Source organism: Crassostrea angulata, chromosome 2 (assembly GCF_025612915.1).
Source record: "Crassostrea angulata isolate pt1a10 chromosome 2, ASM2561291v2, whole genome shotgun sequence".
NCBI lineage: Eukaryota > Metazoa > Mollusca > Bivalvia > Ostreida > Ostreidae > Magallana > Magallana angulata.
This window is the reverse complement of record NC_069112.1, coordinates 43,202,470-43,227,781: the sequence shown is the minus strand read 5'-3', so window position 1 is coordinate 43,227,781 and position 25,312 is coordinate 43,202,470. Positions and strand designations below refer to the sequence as shown.

Here is a 25,312-nt window from a genome sequence, read left to right as displayed (position 1 = left end):
TGAGTTATAAAGCCGAAAAGGAGTCAGAAAAAAAAAATAAAAAGAACTAGAGCAAAGCTCGTTGCAAAGCAACGAGTGGGTCTTCCGTTAATGTCAAGAGTAAAGCTTGATGTTCCTGCAAGAAGCAGAGTGTTTAAATCAATAACAAGAGCAACTTAAACTAAAGATAAAAAAATCGAATAATTCTTTGTACGACTTAACAAAATACGAACGATACTATGTACGAATTTACAAAAACCTTAACCATTCTATGAACGACTTATCAAAAAAAAATCCGAATGTGTCAAAGTACTTATCAAAAATCGAGTTATTTTTGGTACGAGTTAATTTAACTTTGAACTTTACGCTTCTGTTGAAACCAAAAACGCAGAATCAAATTTCCGAAAAATCAATTTTTAAACCCCCATATCTGTTATGCATCGTCCGATTTAAAAACGGATTTTAGTTTTGTACTCATCATGAAAATTACCTTAAGTTACATATGTTTAATTTTTAATATTGAAAAACATGAAAAACTAAAACAAGAGGCAACTGGGCCACATCGCTTACATGAGGAACAATAGGTATGATAAAATCAGCTTAATGGAGTCACAATACAAACTGTCTTTACAATGTACAATAACACATGTAGATACTGTGTAAATAAAATACATTTTTCCCCCTGGATATTCTTATGTTTATAATCATAAGTCCCTTTTCTAACAGGATGATTTTATAGTCATATCACATGTTGAGTATTGCAGTTCTCAAAAAGATCCTTAACAATAGTTTATATATGGGATATAAACCCACATCAAACTCTGAACCTTCTTGTGAGGCCAAAGAACTGTTCTGGGGCCAAAGTCTTAACAATTATAAAGAATCATCTGGCTGATTAGTTTCTGAGAAAAGGATTTTTAAAGATTTACTCTATATATTCATATGTTAAACTTTGACCCCCATTGTGGCCCCACCCTACCCCTGGGGATCATGATTTTCACAACTTTGTATCTACACTACCTCAGGATGCTTTCACATAAGTTTCAGCTTTCCTGGCTGATTAGTTTCTGAGAAAAAGATTCTTAAGAATTTTCTCTAGATATTCCTATGTAAAAATTCATTCCCCCATTGTGGCCCCACCATACCACCAGGGACTATGATTTGAACAAAATTGAATCAACATTACCTGAGGATGTTTCCACTTTAATTTGAGCTTTTCTGGCCTAATAGTTTTTTAGAAGAAGATTTTTAAAGATTTTCTCTATATATTCCTATGTAAAACTTGATCCCCCTCTTGTGGCCCCTCCCTACCCCCGGGGACTATGATTTGAAGAAACTTGAATCTACTCTACCTGAGGATGCCTCCACACAAGTTTAAGCTTTTCAGGCCGAATAGTTTTTGAGAAGAAGATTTTTGAAAAATACCAACACATTTTCAATAATTCTCAATTACCTCCCCTTTAAAGAGGGCGTGGCCCTTCATTTGAACAAACTTAAATCCACTTCACCTAGTGGTGCTTTGTGCCAAATTTGGTTGAAATCTGCCCAGTGGTTCTTGAGAAGAAGATGAAAATGTGAAAAGTTTACAACAACGACGACAATCACAGACAACAAACAAATTGTGATCAGAAAAGCTCACTTGAGCCTTTGGCTCAGGTGAGCTAAAAACAAAATAAAGGAAACATAATTGCATACTTTTATTGAAAAACAAATTTTCACAGCTAAAATTGTAAATTACTTTAAACAGCCTTAATTTTGTTTGTTATAATTTCTTATCAAACACAAACCACAACAAGGCATGATGCTTTCTTAAAGTTCCATTACAGTAACTGTTCATGAATTATCTGATATAATTTGAATTACTGGTAAATAGTCTGTAGAACACATTAAGGAATATGCATGTGGGTAGAGGTGACAGGTTAACTTCAAGAGCTGAAAAGAATCAACAGGTAAAATCCATGTGGCTACCAATAGCTGAAATTAAAAAAAATCAATAAGCTGTGTTAATCATACATGTACCGGTACTAATAATAGCTGTGTTTACATTAACATATGCATAGTATTTCTGGAAAAAATACACTGACCATACAGTGTAATGAGTATGACATATCCCGATAGGTGACATTAGATGGCACAGGACAGTTTTTTCGATACATTTCATTGTAGCCTGGGGACGTGTGTCTTCGGAACCCTGTAACTAGAATTTCCTCAGTTCCCATTCAGCACAAATACCTTTAATTCACTCTTTATAAGGCCAATCACCAATTTCTGAAGAAAATTACTAGTCAAAACCTGTAAAATTTTCTACATACTGGTTTTTATGAGATTTTGACCCTTCCATATTTTGCTAATTTTTCATGATTTTTCAGCTTTTTAGACCTCCCCCAGCCAATTCCCTGCAAAGGGTTGATCTTCCGTACCATGTGCATGTTGCACCATCACATGTCAGAAACTTACCGGTGTATAGTTTATAATGCCCCATCCACCTACTTTTCGTGTTATTTACCTCTGTAACTTGCATTTTCACAGTCTAAAGTCAACACAACAGTCATAGCCGCAGGTTTCGCATTTTACTTCTGAATCTCATGTACCTAACATATGGGGCCTACATATAGAATATCAATTTCAACAAGAGACATCCCTCTACCTAAATAATGATAATCATTAAAAATCAATTCATGAATTTTAGCAACACTCATAAGCCTTCAAGTACAGCAACTCTCAATTTTACAAAATTATTGACGGGTACTTTATCCGAAACTGTCCCTTGCTACCTTTAACTTACACTAACATTCTCTGAAAAGTCATCTTGTCTTAAACTTACAAAGCTTATCCTATTCTGAGAAAAAGTATACCTCATTTTGCCAATTCCATTAAGGATTAAGAAAAATATGGCCATTTAAGTGAACCCAGCATTTCCACTTTCCTCTATTTAACACAGATTCATAGGGCTGTCCATAAATAAAGCATCTTTACCTAATCTTATAGGGGTCAACTGTTGTTCAACCTCCCTAAATAAGAAACCTTTTTCAAAACTACATACATATACATGATATTATCATGACAAAAGCATCACATCACTTAGAAATCCCCTTACATGTATACCCTCCCCCTATTTTTTGATTTTCCTAAGAAGCATTAGTTTGAACACTTTAACCTAATATTATGAAACTTGTGGCAATTCCCTTGAGTCATTTCTCACACATATTTGAAAACAACCATCACTGATATTGAAAATTGATCTTTTCTTGATAAATGGATGAAATGCAACATTTTTTTTCACAAAAAGACATGCCGCCATACATGTGATTTCTTGTTTTCATGAAACAGTAAGCTTATAATCATATTTAGTGAATATCTTATTTATTCAGGTTTCTAGTCTCCTTTTAACTTTGCTAAAATAGTAAGACCTACAAGTGTGATGTCTGCTCTTAACTAAAATGAAATTCAAACACAACCGGGTACCTGGAGATGGATGAGAATTCCATGATAAACGTTCAAATTTTACATGTTTTCCTACATTTTTGATGCATATATACAATAAAAGGGTAAAAATATCTTGTTTCTTGATCATTTCGAGAGTAATTATTATAGCAGATGTTATTTCAAGGTCAAATGTACATTTACATATCCAACATGTAATGGTAATGGAGACAATTGGAAAGCGGGGGTGGCTTTTTCAATTCTGTAAATATATCTAAAATATCACTTTTGGATAGGAAGGAGCAAAAACTTGAGTTTTTTGACATATTGTATACTTTGATAACTGCATTTGTCTACATGTGAATTTTATTTGAAAGAAAAATATGCTGTTTTAAAAAAAATGAATTATATAAGTCAGGTTGCTTAATGTTATTTCATGAAATCAGACAGCAAAATTGCTGCAAATTTATAATTTAAATAATTCAATTGATCAAAACTCTTTTACAGTATTAATTCTTATCTCAGTAATTAACTTAAGCCTATTAATTGTCATCAGGATAGGAAATACCTACTTTCTAAGCCAATTTACTCTAGTGGTGGTCATTCTACACATTTAAAAGGGATTTACTTCCTTTGTATATTATAGGTAATAAATCATGTAATGACATATATAACCAACAAAATCATCCATTTTCCCAAAATAGACTACTTTTGGTACAAAATCCACTCAAAATTACAGTTAAATCAGAAATCTGAAAATACCATGTAGTCTTGAAACTTACACTAACATTCTCTGAAAAGTCATCTTGTCTCAAACTTACAAAGCTAATGCTATTCTGAGAAAAAGCATACCTCATTTTGCCAATTCCATTAAGGATTAAGAAAAATATGGCCATTTAAGTGAACCCAGCATTTCCACTTTCTTCTGTTTAACACAGATTTATAGGGCTCTCCATATATAAAGCATCTTTAAATTACCTAATCTTTTAGAGGTCAACTGTTGTTCAACCTCCCTAAATAAGAAACCTTATTCAAAACTACATACATATACGATATTATCATGACAAAAGCATCACATCACTTAGAAATACCCTTACATGTATACCCTCCCCCTTTTTTTTTTGATTTTCCTAAGAAGCATTAGTTTGAACACTTCAACCAAATATTATGAAATTTAAATGCTTCTATTTTGATCAATTGAATTTTTAAGCAATGTGAAATTAAAACCATCGCAATTGATACTTTAGTAAAAATCATGAAATTTTAACACAGTGGAATTAAAACGACTTACAGTATTTTATCCGAACAGCCTCAAAGTATAATTTTCTGCTATGCCATTTTTTTAAAATGAATTCTACTGGGGTTTTTTTTGCAAATAAATTTAGCGAGGATTTTTTCCTCTTTTCTTATTAATGACAGGTTTTAAAAACAATATTATGTTTAGTATGTATAAAATTCCATAAACAATTTAACAAAGCTTTGGATTTTAGCATCGTCGGTGACCCATGTGTGATTCACATCGATTCTCTCCATAATCTTGTGGTTTGCTACGATGGATTTTAGTTGCACAATGAAAAAATGATGGATTGCACGATAATACATGCTCATTTTGAAATTTAAAGCATTGTTGATTTCTTTTCCTAGATAGAGATATGCACAAAATGATGTTGCTCTGTGATGCTTTGCCAAGATTAAAAGCATGAGAGAGAGAGAGAGAGAGATCTGAGGCACATGTAGTAAAAATTATTACATACATTTGTCTTACTGTAAAAATTGTTTGCAATGTAGATGTGTTCTGCATGTAAAGTTTACCTAAAATGAATCAATAAAATTCAATATATATAAAAGATAAACTAATCTCAAAGAATTTACAATGGTTCTGTGAAATAATCAAATCTTGAGAAGAATGTTTTATAGATATCAGGGAACATTAACCTATAATCTGAACTTAAAGATCTTTTCATCTTGCACTCTGTTTTACATGCTCTTTCATAGGCGATAATCATATATAACGAAGAGCCAGAAAAAAGTTCTAATTTTAATTAGACTGAATATTTACCATGTCAAATATATTTATTTAATTAAGCACAGGCCTGTCTGAGTTCTTTAATTCATTAATTAAGCGGAGGTGATATGGTAAAGATCTGCTATATTCAAATATTTAGGGTAAAGTTGTCATCATGCAAACATGCACTCTAATTACAACATTCTACTCTTGTGTGCCTTTGGACCCCCTACCCCTTTTAATTGCACTGTTTTACAGTGTGTGGTGTGTTGTTCAATACAAAATAAGACATACATAATAATAAATAGAAATTCAAAAGAGTAGTGAGCAAAACATACACATGAAAATACATTGGACAGATAATATCCCGAGATTTCTCTGACTCAAATGCCCGCTTTTATATTGTTACGCACGCCAAAAGCGGAGGTTAGAGTCAGAGGAATGTCGGATTAGATTGAAAAGTGCATAAACACTTTGAAAAGAAAAAGTCAATACGACATGTCCTGTATTGAAACATACCTTTTTAATCTGTCATACGTTAGTTGAGCTGAAATATCCACTATCGCCGTCTTGCAGGCCTTTCTTCTAACAAACCGCTTATCAGCTGTTGTTCGCAGTCAAAACATGGCGAGTTGACATGGTCAATCGTACGATAATTATTTCGATTAAAACTAATAAGACTAATAAAAACTAACAACGTAATTATCGACCGAATTAACGAAATTATTTCAATAAACACTCTGATTAACTATATAAAAAAGGAGTTCGGTTTTATGACCTGTACGAAATCTTTTCAGCAGGAGTTACTTTTAGTGTGAATTTTGCACTATTTTTCAAACCAATAACGAGGAATCAACATTTCCGGAAAAATCAATATTTAAACCCCGATATCTCTGCAATGCAGTATCCGATTTTAAAACGAATTTAAGTTTTGTATTTAGCTTTGCAAACTATACAAAATGCATATAACTTTATGATTTTTATAAAGTTTTATGATCAGTACGAATTGTTACAGTAGAAGTTACTTTCAGTGTGAATTTTGCACTATTTTTGAAACCAAGAACGCGGCATCAAAATTTCCGGGAAAATCAGTTTTTAAACCCCGATATCTCTGTAATGCATCCTCCTAATTTTTAACGGTTTTCAGCATTAGATTCAGCTTAAAAAGCTCTACAAAATACGTGTACGTTTTTTATTTGATCAAAAAATTCAATTTTTCGAAAAATTTGATTCGCTTCCAGTTTCGACCGGAAGTGACGGATTTTTATTATATAGCCTCATTACAGAGGTAAATCGACCAAATCATAACCATTGAAAATTTCAAGCCTCTATCTTAAAGCGTTTTTGAGAAAACTCCCGGACAAAATGACTTTTTTAAAATTTAAAAAATGACGTAACGTCAAAACGGAAGTGACGTTGTCTATAAAACTTTAACATCTTGGAGGGACGATAACTTGCTAAAATCTCTGGAAGTTTCATTGAAATCGGTTGAAAACTTTTTGAGTTATGAAGCAAAAAAGGAGTCAGAAAAAAAAGAAAAAGTATAATAATAATAAAAAGAAACCGAAGAAAAACAAAAGGGTCTTCCGTTGGAAAACGGAAGACCCTAATAATAATAATAATAGAAAGAAACCGAAGAATAACAAGAGGGTCTTCCGTTGAAAACGGAAGACCCTAATAATAAAAAGAAACCGAAGAATAACAAGAGGGTCTTCCGTTGGAAACGGAAGACCCTAATAAACTCATGCATGAGCGTGCTGAAAACATTAAACTTAAGAAAACAGCCTTCCGAAGTTAAAGCACGTGCCAGCGACGTAAATTTCTAAAATACGAACATGTTTAAATAAAATGCAGTTGTAAATACGTTCGTAAACCGTTTCGATTAAAATGGTATTAGTCCTTAACTTCAAATGCACTTGTGCATATCTGAATTCTGGGAGGTAATTAGACAGTTCGTGTTTGAGAAATTCGAATTATAGTCTTTCCCAAGTTATTTATGCAGCACATTTGGACGATCCTTAAAGCTGACATGAATTCATAAAAGCATTTGGTCGCCATATTAGTTTCGATCGCTTATCTACTGCCACTGGGGTATATATACCGGTTGAGAAAGTTACGGCCGGTTGCTTTCCTATCGAGGCATTCACGTTGAACTGACTTCTAAATGCATGAACAACTTATTGTAGCAAAATGTAGTAATAAAGAATAAAGAAAACAACAATAATTGAAATACAAAATATATTTATTCTTTGAAAGGATGTCTAAGGTATCCGTATTATTTTGCACAGACAGTGCTGTCTTACTTCGCATGCACATCGAACACGTGTGTCGTTCATACAGAGTGCATAACGTCTGCATCTTTTTGAAAACCCCAGCGGCACTACATCCAACACAGTAGCTAAATGATAGTAAATCCAAGAAAGTAACAACGTTTCCATCCGTTCCTACAAAAACTCCCCGTTTATAAAATCCATGCGATCATTGACATTGCTCGAGCTCGATCTGCCACAGTGTGTGGTTTGCGCATGTGCTATGCTATAACATACACAAGAAAACGGTCTACAATACTCGAGGAATTTTTGAAGTATCTGCGCCTGGATTTCACTCTGTCTTGTTTCGTCGTTTATTGGATATATCTTGCCAGTGAAGTGGTTGTCATAATATGTTTTTTTTTCAGAACGCGTTTTTACAAGTCTTTTCGTTCAAGGTAATGTGTTCGGGTGTATGAAAGCCCTAAATGCCGTGAAGCATGACGAGGGCTCTCGGCCTTATATAGGGGTTGTGTAGCGATGAGCAGAACAATAGAAATCGACAACTAATATGGCAGTAGTCGGAGATAAAAAGGAAATAATGCGTATTTATGAATTTATATCAGCTTTAATAAAAATACACATACCTGTGAAAGAAGTGCAATTGAAATAGTTCAAAGGGATATTTTCTATGAAAGTTTCATTGACACATTATCATCTTTCACTCGGAAAAATTCACGAAAACATCACATTTTTAGCATTGTTTTAAAACCTGATAAGCCAACAGGGGCGTTTCGACTGAGAAATCTTGGAATTTGTTCATACTTTTTAATGAACATCGTTTGAATCTTGAGGTATTTATAAATATCAAGCAATTAAGCCAATTGTAAATCCAGGATATCTTGGGACAGAGTATAGTTATGAAACTGATCAGTTTGCAGGTCAAACTGCGCATCGTCAGTCACGCTGACTTTCCACGGGTATCGTCTGCAGCCACGGTCCGAAGTTTGCATATTTGTATTTATTCCCCAGATTGTATAAGTAAGATTTGAGAGGATGTACATTTATAATGACAGGGGACAGGGAATTTCAGAGGGCAATCTTTGTAAAGTTATAATTGCAGAGTTGTTGAAGATTAAATTATAAATAGTATATCGCTACACCCGTATGTTATGATTGATTTGGACAGTATGTATATATTGTATTTCGACATATACAGTATTCACTTTTGAACTGAAAATTAATATTCCGCTGGGTGACTTTCTTAGCTTTTTCTAAACCTAACCTTGTGTAACATATATTACATCGCTTCGGCACTGGGCAACATAACACTATTATAGGGCTTTCCTGTCACCTAGGGACATATATCCTGGTATTGTCGCCCTCGAAACCTTGTAATATCTTTACTTATGAATTCAGACCTTTTGCCAATAAATTTCGAAACGCCTGCAATATTGTAACTGCTTATACACTTGATATCCTGACTAGTATGGGATTATGTCCATAAGCTTTAATTGAATTATACCAGATAAGTAACTAGTCTGAAATTTATCAAAAACCTACTTTCATTTTCGATGAACTATCCCGAAGTAGCAAATATAAGCGTAAGGTGGTGACACTGTTGGGCGGATCCAAATCAGTGGGTGTTTGCATCAAAATATATACTTACAATGTAATAATATTGAATGATTACGTAAAGAGTGAATATATTTACGGGGAACTTACTTGTAGTGCGCAAGGACATTAAGATTTAACAAAAGTTGAATAAAAAAAAAATAATTCAATTCGTTTTTTGAATGCGTGATTTTAATTTTGATGTATTGGAGGCTTGCGAAGCACGGCCTTTGGTGAGAAGATGGGGCAGAACTTTCGAGAAGGGGACAACCAACGACGCGGGTTGACTAATTATCATCATTGCGATAAATGCAGGACGAGTTTATTATACACCGCTGACAGACACTTTGGATCAGACATCTTTGGTTAATACAAAAAGGTGAATAAATAAAATGGAACAATTTGATAGGATTTTAGTTTTTATGGAAATACCTCTCCACAACGGGGTGCTCAGGAACACGGTTTAACTAATAAACGTCATGGCGGAAAGTACAGGGCGAGTTGACCAGATACTTTTGTTCTGATATTTACTGTTTATGATGTGCAAATAGATGTTTATGTCCTGGCATTTGTTTATTTACATACATTTTTATACGACGACAGATTAGTAGTAAACCTTATACATTAATTTGTAAACAATGAACATATTGTACCCTACGCCTATATGAATATCATGCATGTTTGGAACATAAATAAATAGAATAGTACAATATGTCCTAAAGAAAAAAAAGAGATGGGACGCACTAATTTCCATTTTACTGGTTTAAGAAAAAAATATTCGAGAACAATATACAGAACATGAACAAAAAAATGGTTCAACATATTAAGCATTGTATCGTATTAATGTGTAAGTTAATAAATTCCCGCGCTTGCACTGGTTATCATCTAGTATGTATTATGAAATGATTATCCAAATAGTTTCCGAAACATTCTTCTATAGTACATGCCAATATGTTTGTAATATCAATGTTTCTTCTTTGAATCCCATTCTAACTTTGATTCTTATTTGTTTGCAGCTAACATACGTCTCAGGTATTATCATAGATGTCTAAATTATGTTCTTAATAAATTGATAAAAAAAAGATCAAAGCGAAACATAAATTTTACGGCTTATTAAGATATTTGGTATTTGCAGACATTCAAACGGTTTTCAAACTATATTTAGTCACAAATTGTTGCTCCACTTGCATTATACCGGTACTTCCTATCATATCATGATAAATCCTTTGTTTGAATTATGCGTTAATTGGCGTTAATTAGAAACAAAAAAAGGACGACAGTTTAATCTATTTTTGAAAATTTCCCTTCATTAATTAATTAAACTTCCTATCCGACATCAATCGGAAAATATAACGGGAAGAACTGTTTTTAGGTTTTTTTAAACATAATTTGTTCCTATAAGCATAACTACTTACTTTTTGTAATAGGTGAGATAAAAGAACCCAATAAAACATGAAATACAACTACATTCAAACGATGCCGTGTGTTCAAGCAAAGTCGCTGATAAGTGGCTAGTAATTGCTTTCAAGATAAATTGATCTCATACTATTTTCAAATATATTAAGGTTCTCCGATTTTTAGCCTAGGTATAGTTTTTCATCATAAAATTGTTGTGTTCGTCCCTGAAACTTTACATAAAATAAAGGAAACTTTTTTTCCCACTTATAGCCATAAATCACAAATTTCTACAAAAGATGGTTATAATTGAATAAATATTATCCGGTGTAGTTTTTTTTTATTTTTTTTTATTTTACGCGAATTGGTATTTTCATAATTTAACATTTAGTTACATTCCTATAATGCACTCAATAATGCACTCAATAAGTCATTCAACGTTTAAAACAATATTTTAAGCTATTAACGAATCTTGAGTTATCAACAAATTAATTGAGTAAAAACCCGGTACTTGTGCATTATGTGAATAGCTCGACAATGTACCAATCGTAGAAGCAAACCATTCATCAAATACGGAAGATAAATCTACATATAAACGAACGAATATATCAAACATTAAAGTGTAGCATTTCAACAATGAAGCAGATTACTCTTTTGATAGTTTGTCTTGGATACCAAAGCAATATTTGTTGCGCTTTAACATGCAAAAATCGACGTGGAGGATCCGTTGACTGGTAAGAGGTTGTTATAAAAGTTTGTTCAGCTTCTTTCTATTTTTAATAAAACAGTCATTGCTGATAATTTCTGAAATATATTAATTATTATTATCATTGTAAAATATTAAATAAAATAATATTTAAAAAAAGAAACAGTATCAATACGGTCTTTTTTTCATAAACTGGTACGAGTCAAAACCTTATTATTAGTATAATATTGTTATTTTCGTCGTACATGTATTATAGAGTACAAATTATTTGATTTCGAGGTTTTGACATCTATGATTAGAGTTATCAAAATCAAATGTTCAATAGTGAATTTAGAACATGTACCATACGGCATCAACTTAAACTTAAACTTTTTCTTGCTTTCACACAATTATGAATTTAACATTTACTGGACTTCAGTGCAATTTTATCACGTTCTCAACAGCGCATTAACTCAATATCAACATTTTAAAACTGTCAGAGTATCCTTGGTCGAACATGCTCAAAAAATGTAACGTGTTTATCTAAAAAAAACCCACACATTCTATGTAGACAACATAGAATATATATATTAAAGCATTATGAGCTGCAATTTTCATGTTGAATTTTTTTTTAAAGAAAATGTTATTTTCTACTAAATTGACAAAAAGTATATTAGGTTTTAAATTTCTGTTAGCTCTGTTTTTGTGGGAAAAGCCATTAGAAGCCTTAATTGGAGCAAAATTGAATTATTCTCGTCCTGTACAAAAATTGATCTGCTATATATTCCTTATAAGTGAAATCTTTTTCCTGACAAAAATTAATGATTTTTACAAATCTTAGTTATCATGAAAGTTTAAGTTACAGACAGACTTATCACAATGGCAGGTTTTTGCAGCAAAATAAAATTCTGAAAAAAAAAACAGCTCATATTGCTTTAAAAGTTAAACTAAAATGTATGAAACATCGACTTTTTGTTTATCTTTTTTCGCAATTCTGATAGGTTCATCATGTACAAATTACCAAAAACTACAACAGGCGACTCGTCAAGCGGGACCAATTTCTTGTACATGGATAGAAACTCACCATCTTTCGAACACAGTCAATTAAACATTTCCAGTGAATATAACAACCCTTTATATAACACGCTTCGACCATTGTATATGGATGATGTAAGTAAACGATGAAGGGCATGCATGTATAAAGATATTTATAAATCTGATTATGTACCATCAGATAACACGGTTTAATTGTCTTTAGTATTTTGTAAATATGTTTTATTACCCTTAATGTAATCGTGTTTGTTTGTTTGTAAAGATCGTCCGTTTCCAACAGATGATTTTTCCTAATTGTGATTGAAATAGTTTTTATAATCATGGTTTCAAAATTCTTCTGTTTGGCTTCTAGACATTTTTACCAACAAAAAAAAACCCCACAATGCTTGAATTGCACCCGTTTTATAAAAATAATAAAACTGTCTGTATGGTTGGATAAAAAAGCTGTTCAACTACTGCTTCCAAATTTGAGTCATTATAGAATTCTTACTACGTGTACTTCGGTACGAAAAGATTTCGGAGACGCTAACTTACAATTAAACTTTTAAAAAAGACAATATACACGTAATCGTGCAATTAGTCTTTAATTACCTTAAAAAGCCCTTGAAATAATCGTGAACTATATTGCTTAAGTTTACTAATATTTTTTTTTCCATTTCAAATATTTTCTGAATACAGAGTGCAAAAGTTGTGTACTACAGAGGGTCATTGTTTGACAACATAAAATGGAAACTGGGGCTGTATAGACATTGAAAGCAATAGCTTTAAATTCGGTATAAGCAGCAGTAAGAATAATATTAATAGTATCATGCAACTGTTTTTCTGTTCAGGAATTGCAGAATATGATGTATAACAGTAACTATAAAGACTATATAACTATAAAGACAAAGTCTTTATCATTGGCTTTAACACAGGAAGGAACACCATTACTCGTTATGGAAATGTTTTAAAGCAGTCAAATGATCTCTTTAGTTTTTCCACAGGATTCGACAGTAATGTTCATCGTAGTGATAGATAAACAATGCATTTTTAAGAGTTTAGTCTTATGTTCATGTAACATGCTTTGTTTAGCAATCAGGGATTCAATCATATGCGATGTACAATGATCAACCACCAATGAACACCGGAAGCAAATCAAGTAGAGCCCATTCAAAAGGTTTGTTACATGAATAACATCAGTGAACTCAGATGTATGTTTTCGTATGCTAAACATGATGGGTTTTTTTTTGTAATTACATGATTACAGGAGCAGTTGCGTTTGGCGAAACAGAGGGATTTTGGATCATATCTAGTGTTCCACGTTTTCCATGGCCAGCAAGTGGGTCGACTGGATACAATTACGGTGAAAGTCAAACAAAGAACGGACAAATCATACTATGTGTAACCGTACCTGAAAACATGGAAGACAAAATTAGTAAGATCCAATGTACTCGTGACCTCCTTTCTAATAGAAAGGTTTTTTTTTATGTTATGTACTATAACAAAGTGCAGTAACGCTTTCCACGATTATGACGATTATGGTATTCTTTGATAGCTTTATCTTATCTTTTAAATCTGTTTAAAGCATAGTCTTTAACTTCACAAAGTTAAAAACTAAAGGTAACCAACGCTGTGAATCAGACTGGAAACAGATTAAGAGTATCCAAGTATTCAAGATCTTAGAGCATTAATGAAAATGTACACAAAAATGAAGCATTTTGTTATAAATATTATTTTCTAATTTTGGAGACGTTCGTGGGTTGATAACTGAACTATCTCTGCCAGATGATTTCATCAACTATTGACAGATGACGAAAAACAATAACGAGTTCCAACCGCTACACAATTTATACCGAATAAAACTGTTGTCATCAGGAAAAATATTTAAAATCAAAAGTCCCAGGGGAAAAGATGAAGGAGCAGAGTAAACAAGTACCTATACAGAAATAAGAGGTATATGTAGAATCAGTTGCCATGGAAAATTGAGCATCCTCTGCGCTTTTTGTCGTAATCGGGAAAATAGGGGAAATAATCCGTAGACAATGCGTTGATTTATATTGCCTGGCAATAAATATCAAACACGTCAGTCAGTATTTGTCTGAGCGAAAGATTGTATTTGCTGAGAAAGTCATTGTATTGAACAGAACTTACAAAATGTTTAATGAAATCGTGTTTTATCAACTTGTTTGTCATTAGTCAGTACTTTGTCTTGTTTTGAAATTGTTTCTAAAATGCTGCCATCCTGAAAGTTGACTAGTAAAGGATAGGATAGGGTGGAGGATGCATGATGGCAATATAAAAGTTAATTTCTATCCTATCCTGTAGCCAATCAGATTCGAGTATGAATTTTTCGAGTGATATTGCGAAATGAAAATCAAAGTTACAATGCATTTACAAAGTAAATTTAGTAAGTTTTATAAGTTTAAACATTTAAGAATGATTATTGTGATCAGCTTCGGCCGATCACTGTTGTGTCCATATGAGGCATTTGGCAAATGCTTCCACGTGCGCAAACATTCCGCTTGCATAAGTAGTTCTTATAAAAACTTGAAGCTTTGGTTTAGTATTTATATAACATTTTACTCAGTTTTATTTCAATTCATTTACCTTAAGAGATGCAAACATACATTAAATACAGTTCGACCTGTTAATTCAAGAATGCACATTTTGTCTCACGCGTTGGAATTTCTATCAAAAGATGCATTCAGTAATGCAGTTGACCTCGATGAACTAACCTCGATCATAAGAAGATGCTCCATGAACTGACCTCGATCTATTGATGTTGTGTAATAGTAGTTAGGAAGACGGCTTGATTTACAAGCAAGGTTACGTTATAATGCGACCTCAATAGCAAGTTACGTTGGCATTCAATGTTTTTGCAGTCACATTTAATTATTTTAATACAACTTTTTCTTTGTATACGTGTAAAGGTATACGTTTACTCAGAATGAAAAAAATTTCCACTGATGGTAATGAAAAACCATCTATTTTGTGTAAAAGACCTATCATGTTAGTGCCATTTTTCACTTTCAAAAAAGTTGGTCAATTATCTACTTTTTGAGATAATGGCCATTGAATATTTTTTGAAAATTTAAGAAAACTCCCTAAAAATTTTATACCATGATTGAAATTTTATCAATTGTGAAAAAAATACAAATTGCTAAACTCTTAAAAATGAAATACAGTTTATGAATGGTAGTGACACTAAACAGACACAAAGCATTAAGTTTTCATTCACAATTTTTATAAATATTCCAGTCCGAATTTCCTCTATCAGTTTTCAAATTCCTAATCTTTTTTTATTCAATTTTAATTAAAAAAAAACTGAATGATGATAATCCTTAAACATTTATAGAATTAAAGTAGGTATATTGACCTTACTCTCAAGGCATAAAAGTTATATGAGGTCAATGATTAAAATTTTGAGATATGGTGTCTTTTATCGTTTTTAAGCATTTTTCAATATGTTTGTAATGTGTGCCATTCGAATATCTAAGCGAAAAAGTGAGATAAAACCAACAGAAAATATGTTAAATTATGTTGACTAACAAATAAAATCTTAACTTTGATTATTACAATACTACCAAAAATATTTCAGTAAAAAACAAAATCTGAAAACTTTAGTCCGAATTTCCTCTTTATTGCTAAAAGTCAAACTTTGAGTCTAATTCCATTAGATAGTAAAAAAAATCGAATAGTTTGTCAATAATAATTCATTTCATAAATACGTTTAGTGTTTAGAAAAAATTTTACTCATGACATTGAACTTTTTAACAATCCGAATTTGATAACTCAAACCATGAGTAAACAACGTCCTTAGTGCTCTTTGAAGAGCCCTACTCAGTATTTTGAAGAAGAAGAACACACATTAACTGTTAATATATACGTTAAAAATATAAAACTAGACGAGGAGTTTTAGAACGGATTTCCCCAAATTCATTTTAAAATTAAATTTTATGACGGTTTATAATGATAAAATTATGGTGTACAGATTCAAAGTATTCTATATTTTCTAAAAAAAAAAAAAACAACAACCCAGTATTTCTTTAATTATTTTACATCAAACTGATCATGTTGATTGCTTCTAGCTATCTACATATCATAATTGCCGATCATTCCTTTAAAAGGAATACTTGTTTAGCTATTATATTAACAGAATGCAGAACATTGATGTCGACCTTACATGTTTGGCAATTCTTAAGTAAATATAGATTAATTGTGAGCATTTGATGACACACAATGATTACTAAAAATAGATTTCTCTGCGTCTTCAACGTCAGCAAAATGTTGAAAACACAATAAAATTTAAAGACAAACAATTTGACATATAAATAGATAAATATAGCACCCTACGCTGTTAACATGTGTTTTTACGTTTCATATAATTTCTTTGATGCCAAATAACAGGCACGTATAACTCTGCCCGATATTAAACTGAACTTAACATCTGAATTAATACTATTCATCTATAAATGCGAATAAAATTATATTCTTAAAAAATCCGAATGGTTTAACTACAAAGCAGACCTTTTGGAGTGATTCTAAGAGAAATTATAATTACATTTAATACCAAATTGGTCGATTACCGACAATTTCACTCAGTTACTTTGTGATACGAAAAATAGTTTCATATAAATGTGTGTTTAAGTAATATTTTCATAAATACACAAAAGTAATTTATCTGCTTTAAATACGTTAATCTTGTTAAAACAAAATTTTAGTCGCTAACCTATTTTTTTACGTTATTGTGTAAAACGCCTTTACGATATAACTTCACCGTTGCACAGGTTAACAAGTTATCCGATTGAGAGATTTTTCGAATTTTAACTTTATTTAAGCATTTTGAGTACTAAATAACTTGAAAAAAATATGTCATTTGTTTTTCAATTTTGTTTTATTTAACTTAGATGGTAAAGGAAAGGATTAGATAGGATGGAGCTTATATACAGGATATGATATGATAAGATTATTTTGAAAACGTTCACGATACAAGCACGTCCTTACGTATCAAACTAACCGAGATACAAAAGATCCATATGTAGATGATGGAAGTAAACTGCTACATAAGTAAATGAAAATTGACGAAAAACAGTAAAGTCATTATGTTTATCACAAGGTTTTCTTGTTTGGTTACCATTATTACCTCTTTCTAGAAAAAATATTTGCATATGAACCAGGTGACTCGGACTCTGTTGTATATTTTAGTTGAAGGTCAATGGGATATATCGAGTCGATAAAAGAATGGACGAAACAATTGTTAATTGATAATACATCTTCGGAAACAGATTCATTCTCACCATTGTTGATGACGCAACGCGTTACCCAGAAGCATTCGCATTGAAAAGCTGTGATGCTGAGAGTGTGGCAAACGCTCTCATTGAACTCTTTAGCCGGGTAGGCATTCCGAAAGTTATCTTGACTGATCAAGGAACTAACTTTACGAGTAAACTCATCAAGGAGTTATTCACATTGTTGAAAGTGAAGGAACAAATATGAAGAGCAAACATGATACTAGACAATGTACCTTAATTGTTCTTCTACTAATTACAGCCTATTTTGTTCATAATATTTACAAATGATTACGTAAATGGTGTAAATAATGCAGGCAATCTTCAGGATAATAATTATGTTGAGCAAACATGATACTAGACAGTGCACCTTAATTGCTCCTCTACTAATTACAGACTATTTTGTTCATAATATTTACAAATGATTACGTAAATGGTGTAAATAATGCAGGCAATCTTCAGGATAATAAATATGTAGAGCAAACATGATACTAGACAGTGCACCTTAATTGCTCTTCTACTAATTACAGCCTATTTTGTTCATAATATTTACAAATGATTACGTAAATGGTGTAAATAATGCAGGCAATCTTCAGGATAATAATTATGTTGAGCAAACAAGATACTAGACAGTGCACCACAACTGCTCTTGATTCTACTAATTACAGCCTCTTTATGTTTTTTTCATGCTCTATACTTTGTTAAAACCAGATAAGATTTTTTTTCTTCAAATTTTCCGTTTAATGCTTACATAGTTTATTCATGTAGACGTAGAGTTGTGAACAAAATATGTTGATAGTTACCAATTGTTCGGCTTTGAAGTATATATAATAATAGGTTCTGGGGGAAAAAATGTTAGCTTTGACACAGTTGAAATTTTAATAACAAATAAGTTGTAAAATCAAGAGACGGGTTAATTGCAAAATTCTGAAGGCGGCAACACACATTTTGATGAATCTTTGATAGTTCAGGGACGAGAGACGATTGAAGAACGTCAGCATTGATTGTGTCCATTGTGCATCACAGCCTTTTGTGGCTAGTGGAATGTACACAGAACAGTAAAAGTAGTTCACACCAATAGAAGAACATATACCTTCGTTTGCCCCATAGTATTTGTATTTAGATATTGGACATAACCAAAATACATTAATAACCCCCCCCCCCCCCCCCCCCCAAAAAAAAAAAACGGTATTAAACAGTCTAAAATGGTGTCCTTTTACATTGTGTAAATATAGGTATCGGAATGATTTTTCCCATGAATTAATATAGAGAGTCAATTGTTTTTTCACTTTCTGCAAATTCAAAGTATCTATACTACTATATTAAAATAATAGACTCGAATTTTTGGTCTTTAATAATGAGAATTTGGAAGAATACTGTCTTTTGTTTTATATATTTTAAACATCTTTGGTACTTGAAGATTACCAATTTGTTTTAATTTTTTCTCAGTTAAGCTTCGCTAAATAATAATCAACGAAAATTCCTCAAAAAATCCCGGAAATCACCTGTATTTTTTGGATTTTATAATCTTGCGCTTGCGCAATACATTCACGCTAACGGGATCTTTAGTTTATGTTTCCACAATGAATAAACACAGAAAATTCAAATGATAATACAAATACGGCTAAATTTTCATTGGACTTTTGCTATATATTCTGTTTTCTTATGATTTCTTATGAGAGAAAGTATAAAATAACAAATATACATTTCAACTAAGTACTTACTTTTGTCTTCATGATGACAAAAAATACTTGATTACATGCAAAAAATCTACATTTTATTTGTTAGGAGGGTGAAGATAGAATATGTTTTATCGTAAAAATGAATAATGTCCTACGGACCAAGTTTTACAAAGAAAATACGTGTACGTTGGTTAAAAGGTGTTGAATTATTCCATTCTGTAGATTAAAATTTATAGTTGAAAGGTATTTGCAGTATCAAAAAGGTTTGTTGTGATGAATTTGACTGTTATTTTCAAGCCAACTTCATTAATTTTCTCCAAAATCGTTCCGGAGCGATTCTGCAATTTTCTGCTACATTACGGGTATATATATGGGATACATTCTTACTGTGGTGAGGGCCTTTCCTGAGTTAGATTATTCAAACTAACGAAAGTGTAAGGAAATTAATATCATTATTGTAGGCTTATAGCTTTGTTATGTAAATGTCAATAATAAGGTATGTCGATGAACCTATTTCGTAAATGTCCGATATGCAGTCAACCCGTGCACGCACGGGTCAAAGTCTAGTTTTTACTTATGAATGGTACTTCTCACACCGAGTCAATTGTGTTCTCCTAAATGTAACTAAAACTCTATAATATATGAACGCAATATCAAGTTCAAAAATTGCTATATAAAAGACCAACTTAAAGCAATATGAAGACGAATTTTGAGGGTATTGCATAATCAATACACGTCCCCTACCGGTTTGTATTATTCTATGAAAGCTTCGAAGCAAACAACTATTTCAAACTTTTTAAACATGATGCTATGCTTTCATCAGAGATAAAACACAGAGGAAATACAAACTATATAGTTGATATAGAAATTAAAAACAAAATGAATAAAACAATACTCTTTTTTTATCTCCGGTGTTGTTAAATCAAAGAAAATATATAAAGCTGTACAAGGAACAATCTAATACAGGGAAATTTATTAGAAAAATATAAACAAAATTATTGACATGTACCATTTTGTTACAGTACCGTTTTACCATTAAAAATATTCATGTTGAACATCGAAATAAATAAAAAATTAATATGATTTGTACAAGGAGTCAACAAACACAGGGAAGTTAAAAAAAAAATAACAAAAGGAAAATATTTATTTTCATAACAATGCAAACATACATCAAGAACAAACGGAAATGCGTTGTTTGATTATATTTTTTATTATCTGAAAGGATGATCAATTTATTTACATTGTCCTTTTATTTCATTAGAGTATTTGCATTTTCCTTTCATTTTATCATATAAATCATATCACTAAATATATTGACACAAGTGTTTCATAACGTGGAGAGAGAGAGAGAGAGAGAGAGAGAGAGAGATTCATATTTCTTCGTGCCTTTATGTATTTTAAATATCTTGTCATTGAGAGGTACAACTTGTTTATCAGTACACGTTTTCTTGTTTCAATACCTTTCAGTCAGCTTTGGCCCTGTTGTTCTGGTTTCTGTATTAACTATATGGTGTTATTAGATATTTATTTATTGTAAAATAAGATCATGTTTCAAACTGTCATGTTCAATGAAATATGATGGAAATAAGAAACAAATGTCTGTGTTTGTCCACTTTTCAATAATAAAATATATCAATATATGAAGTTGGCCTTAAATCAAATTTTGCAAAAAGCTTATAATGAATTTGTTTTTCACATTTTCTTCTATCTGCTTTTTTGTCCGTCGTCGATCGTCCTTCGTCTTTCGTAAACTTTTGAACATTTCAGCTCTGGAACTGCAGGACCAATTTCAACCAAATTTAGCATATATCATCTGTGGGTGAAGGAAAGAGAACAACGTTGTGAAATGCATGGCCCCTACCCCCCCCCCCCTCTGGGGCCCAAGGAGTGGGGCTATAATCATCAAAATTAATACCATATTAAAAACGTCTTTTATCCTGGACATTAAGCTGTCGACCTGCTGGCATGCTCGTAAAAAGCATTAAACTTCCTACCAACTTGTGAAATGTATGTCCTTTTGGGTTTCGGCGATATTACGGGATCTAATGATTATAGAGGGAAAATATCATGAAATCTTTTCCTCTGATCTTTGGTATTTAAATCATGATCTAATTACAAAATAATGATGAGGAAGATTGCCTCATCCAAAATTGTGATTTTTTAGGTCAAGGGTTCTTCTATTAGGGTGAAACTCTAATTACTGTAAATTCCTTATATTACGTGAGTACTTAATTCCGCGATCCCGCTGGTTCGTATGAAATCGCGAGAATATAAAATCGCGAACGTTGAACCTTTCTTCTTATTTCTTATAGTTTTCAACTCTCAGAAAATAATGGCGAGATTTTAAAATCCGCGAAGGATGCTTCTCGCGATTTTACGCGGATATTAATTTCTCGCGTTTAAATGGGGATTTAGAGTATTATAAAATGAAAATACATTATTGTATTTGGAAATCATCTCCTCTGCTCCTGAGTATTAACCGAATGATCTATAAGTACATGGTTTTGATAAGAAAGAGTGCCTCATCCAAAACTGTGACGTCTATAGTTTCCTGGTCAGGGGTTGCAGTGTTTGAGTGGGGCTCTAAAAGACCGCAGTAATTTTTTGAAATCTTCTCTGATCAAGTGTAGTATTCCGATAAATCAAGTACAAAGTTAAGACGAGGAAGGTTTACTACTCCTGAATAATGGATGTCCTGGCCCCTGGGCCAGATGTAATGGTGCTAAAAGACCAGATTCTTATGGTTAAAGCAGTAGGAGCTGTATTTTTGTAGAATTTTATTTTGCTGCAAAAACTTGCTAGTATGATAAGTCTGCACATAACTTAAACTTTAATGATAAATAAGATTTGAAAAAGTCATAAATTTTTGTCAAAGGAAATATTTCTCTTCTATGAAATATATAGCAAATCAATTTTTGTACAGGACAACAATAATTTAATATTGCTCCAAATAAGGTTTCTCAACGGCGTTTTCCACAAAAAATATGGCAAACAGAAATTTAGAAACCATGATATTGGTGTCAATTTAGTAGAAAATGAACATTTTAGTAAAAAAAAGGATCAACATGAAAAATGCAGCTCAAATTGCTTTAAATTCTGTAGGATAACGTAATCGCGACATATGATTTTTTTTTGTACATACGATTTATTTAATCTGTATGCCATGCTACAATTTTAAATATCTTTCTTTTGAGAATTTAGAAAGTTCATTGGATCAAACAATCGAGGAATAATAATGCGTCTGTACACTTCCGTCCTTCCATCATTTACGCAAGTGCACCGTAGAGAATACATTTTGAAGGAAGACTTAAGAAAGAACCTGAAAGTATTCATCTTATTTATGTCAACACTTTCTCTAGGTCAATATTTTGCATCAGAAACGGTCGGTATAAGTTGTAGCTACTCATACGATTGAATTTTACTTAATGTGGTGACATTGAGGTATTTTTTTTTTATTTTGCAAAATATTGCATAAATGGTAAACACTCATCTGGATAGGTCCTCCAAAGTTTCAAATTTGGAAGGTTTTTTTATTTCTAAAATGAATTAAATATATATTAGAGACGTGCATAGTACTTGCTCCGTTTTTTGTTATTTATAAGTAAAAAAAAACAAGAAGAAGAAATGTTGATTTGAATCATTTTTATGCAAAATATAATATAAAGGGTACATCTTTTGTCTGGATACAAGTCACTACTCGCACAATTTTTATAAGATCTGACTTTTATTTTGTTCACCAACTGTACACCACCAATTATATTTATATAGAAGATGTATACACACACTCAATTTTTGAAACTGTTTAGTTTAATGCTTTTTGGTTACTTCTATTGCATTATTTTTCATTGTTAAATGTTCCAGATGTATGTACGTCAAGCAGTGTGCTCTTTGTTCTGTATATGTGTATGAGCGTGTAATATTATATGGAGGCATTGATGTTGTTTTTTTAAACACTTCTTCTTCTTACCCCATACTGGTTTGGATAAGTTAAGTAAATTTATCGTACATGCATTTGTGTACTTGTGTGCTTACGATGTCATCGAAATCAAATAATATTAAACGGTTTTGATAATAATTGAAAACGTAATTGAATGAAACAACATATTTAGATTTTAGTGTGTTTGATTTATTTACACGTGAGAAGCGATTGAGATATGCAAATACTATTTTAACAAACAAATTCCCTCTTATAAAATTGTATCTTTTTTTGCTCCTTTCGTATTATTAGAAAATATTTTTATATTCAGTAAGAACTGATTTATTGTATCAATAACGCTAGTTAATCTGATTATATATTTATTTATTTTTTAAATCAAACATGTGTAGTCTTATTAGAGTGCATGTAATGACCCTAATAATACAATATAGACAACGAATTTGAAACAAGTAATTATTTTTATTGTTAAATCAAAAATGTATTTAAAGCTGTACAAGGAACACGCTAATACAGGGACATTTATTGGACAAATATAAACAAACATTAAAGACAATATAAATATGTACCATTTTGTTACAGCACCGTTTTACCATTAAACATATCTATGTTTAACATCGATATAAATAAGGATGGACTATGACTTGTACGAGGAACACACTAATACAAGGAAGTATAAAAACACATTTTAAGAGAAAATATTTATTTTCATACCAAAGCAAACACACATCATCTAGAACAAACGGAAATTAGTTGATTTGAGTATTTGTAGCCGGTGTTTTCATAAGGAAAACAATTCCGGTTGTGGGTTATTCTCACGTTATTGCCTGACCCCAGGACTATTGTATATATGGTATCAGCCCTACAATAATCAGCATAAATATTAAAATACAATATGACAAATAACAATTTCATTTGCACGCTCACATGTATTTGCTAAATAAATTAAACACATAGTCCCATAGCCTTTAATAATGGTAATAAAAAATTACGTTTATGTTATTGAACTTGATGATTTAAAATGATATCAGCAACTATATACTCAGTTACTTGCTATAATTGGCTATAAAATAGTACTCTAGAATTACATATAATATCAATGTAATAATGTGCATATCTAAGGACATCGTACCGATTTATGGAATCGAACTGAGTCTAATGCTAACTATATCTTGGCAATGTAGCTGTCGCATATACCTGGAACAGTGTCGTATTTCAATAAAAAGTACATAAAATATTCGAGGATAGAATACAACGTTACAAGTAAACTTCAACATTACGTTTTCATTATTTATAAAGTAAAATTAGAATACTAAATAATTTATACATCTGGCAGACTATAAAAATATTCATTTATTTATTCATTTAAAAGAGGAAATATTAGTAGGAGATAAAAACTACTAACTGTGCGTTCTGTATGTATCTATTTAGTAATAAGTAAGTGGCTAGAATATGCTCTGCCTACGCCCTGAGTCGTAACTGGTTTGGTCACTCTCAGAACCTGTTAACTGGTTTTTATAAAATGCACGACCCGCAAAAGTGGCTAGGCCAATCAAATACATTGATAGTTTTACAACTGTCTCGTCGGTCAGGTCGCTTAGTTATTAATAGTAACATGCAATAGAAGAAGATGAATATAGAATGAAATGATGATTTGACTAAAACAACATGAACATAAACACATATTTTATTTTATTTAATCACACATATTGATCTTTTTTATTTAATATACAAACACACGCAAAATCAACACTACCACATATTTATACTTTTTAAATATCTGTGTGAGGATGTGTGATTATGCATCCTGATGAACTTACATAAATCAACAGAACAAGTATGAAATTTTTAACAAAATATTTAATAACAAAATAAAAAAAAATTAAACAGAAAATTCAACGAGAAAAAAACCAAACAAACAAAAATATACAAATTAAATAATGAAATGAAGGAAAAGTCTATATAGTCAGCCCGGTTCCGGTGCACGTGGTGTTTAAGAACCCTCAGGTGAACACGTGGTTACAGT

General features: G+C 31.7%; 2 long non-coding RNA genes across 2 annotated transcripts; one reads left to right on the top strand and one right to left on the bottom strand.

Annotated features, from left to right (window-relative positions):
* Positions 1 to 1,662: 1,662 nt before the first annotated feature.
* Positions 1,663 to 6,225, bottom strand: LOC128172520 (uncharacterized). The gene is made up of 2 exons (XR_008242287.1): positions 5,927 to 6,225; positions 1,663 to 1,953 (listed from the first exon to the last, which is right to left on the bottom strand). It is a non-coding gene; the product is annotated as an uncharacterized LOC128172520 (long non-coding RNA).
* Positions 6,226 to 11,296: 5,071 nt separating this feature from the next.
* On the top strand, positions 11,297 to 14,568 carry LOC128172523 (uncharacterized). Its single transcript, XR_008242291.1, has 4 exons — positions 11,297 to 11,399; positions 12,352 to 12,520; positions 13,475 to 13,559; positions 13,650 to 14,568. It is a non-coding gene; the product is annotated as an uncharacterized LOC128172523 (long non-coding RNA).
* The last annotated feature ends 10,744 nt before the right edge of the window (positions 14,569 to 25,312 follow it).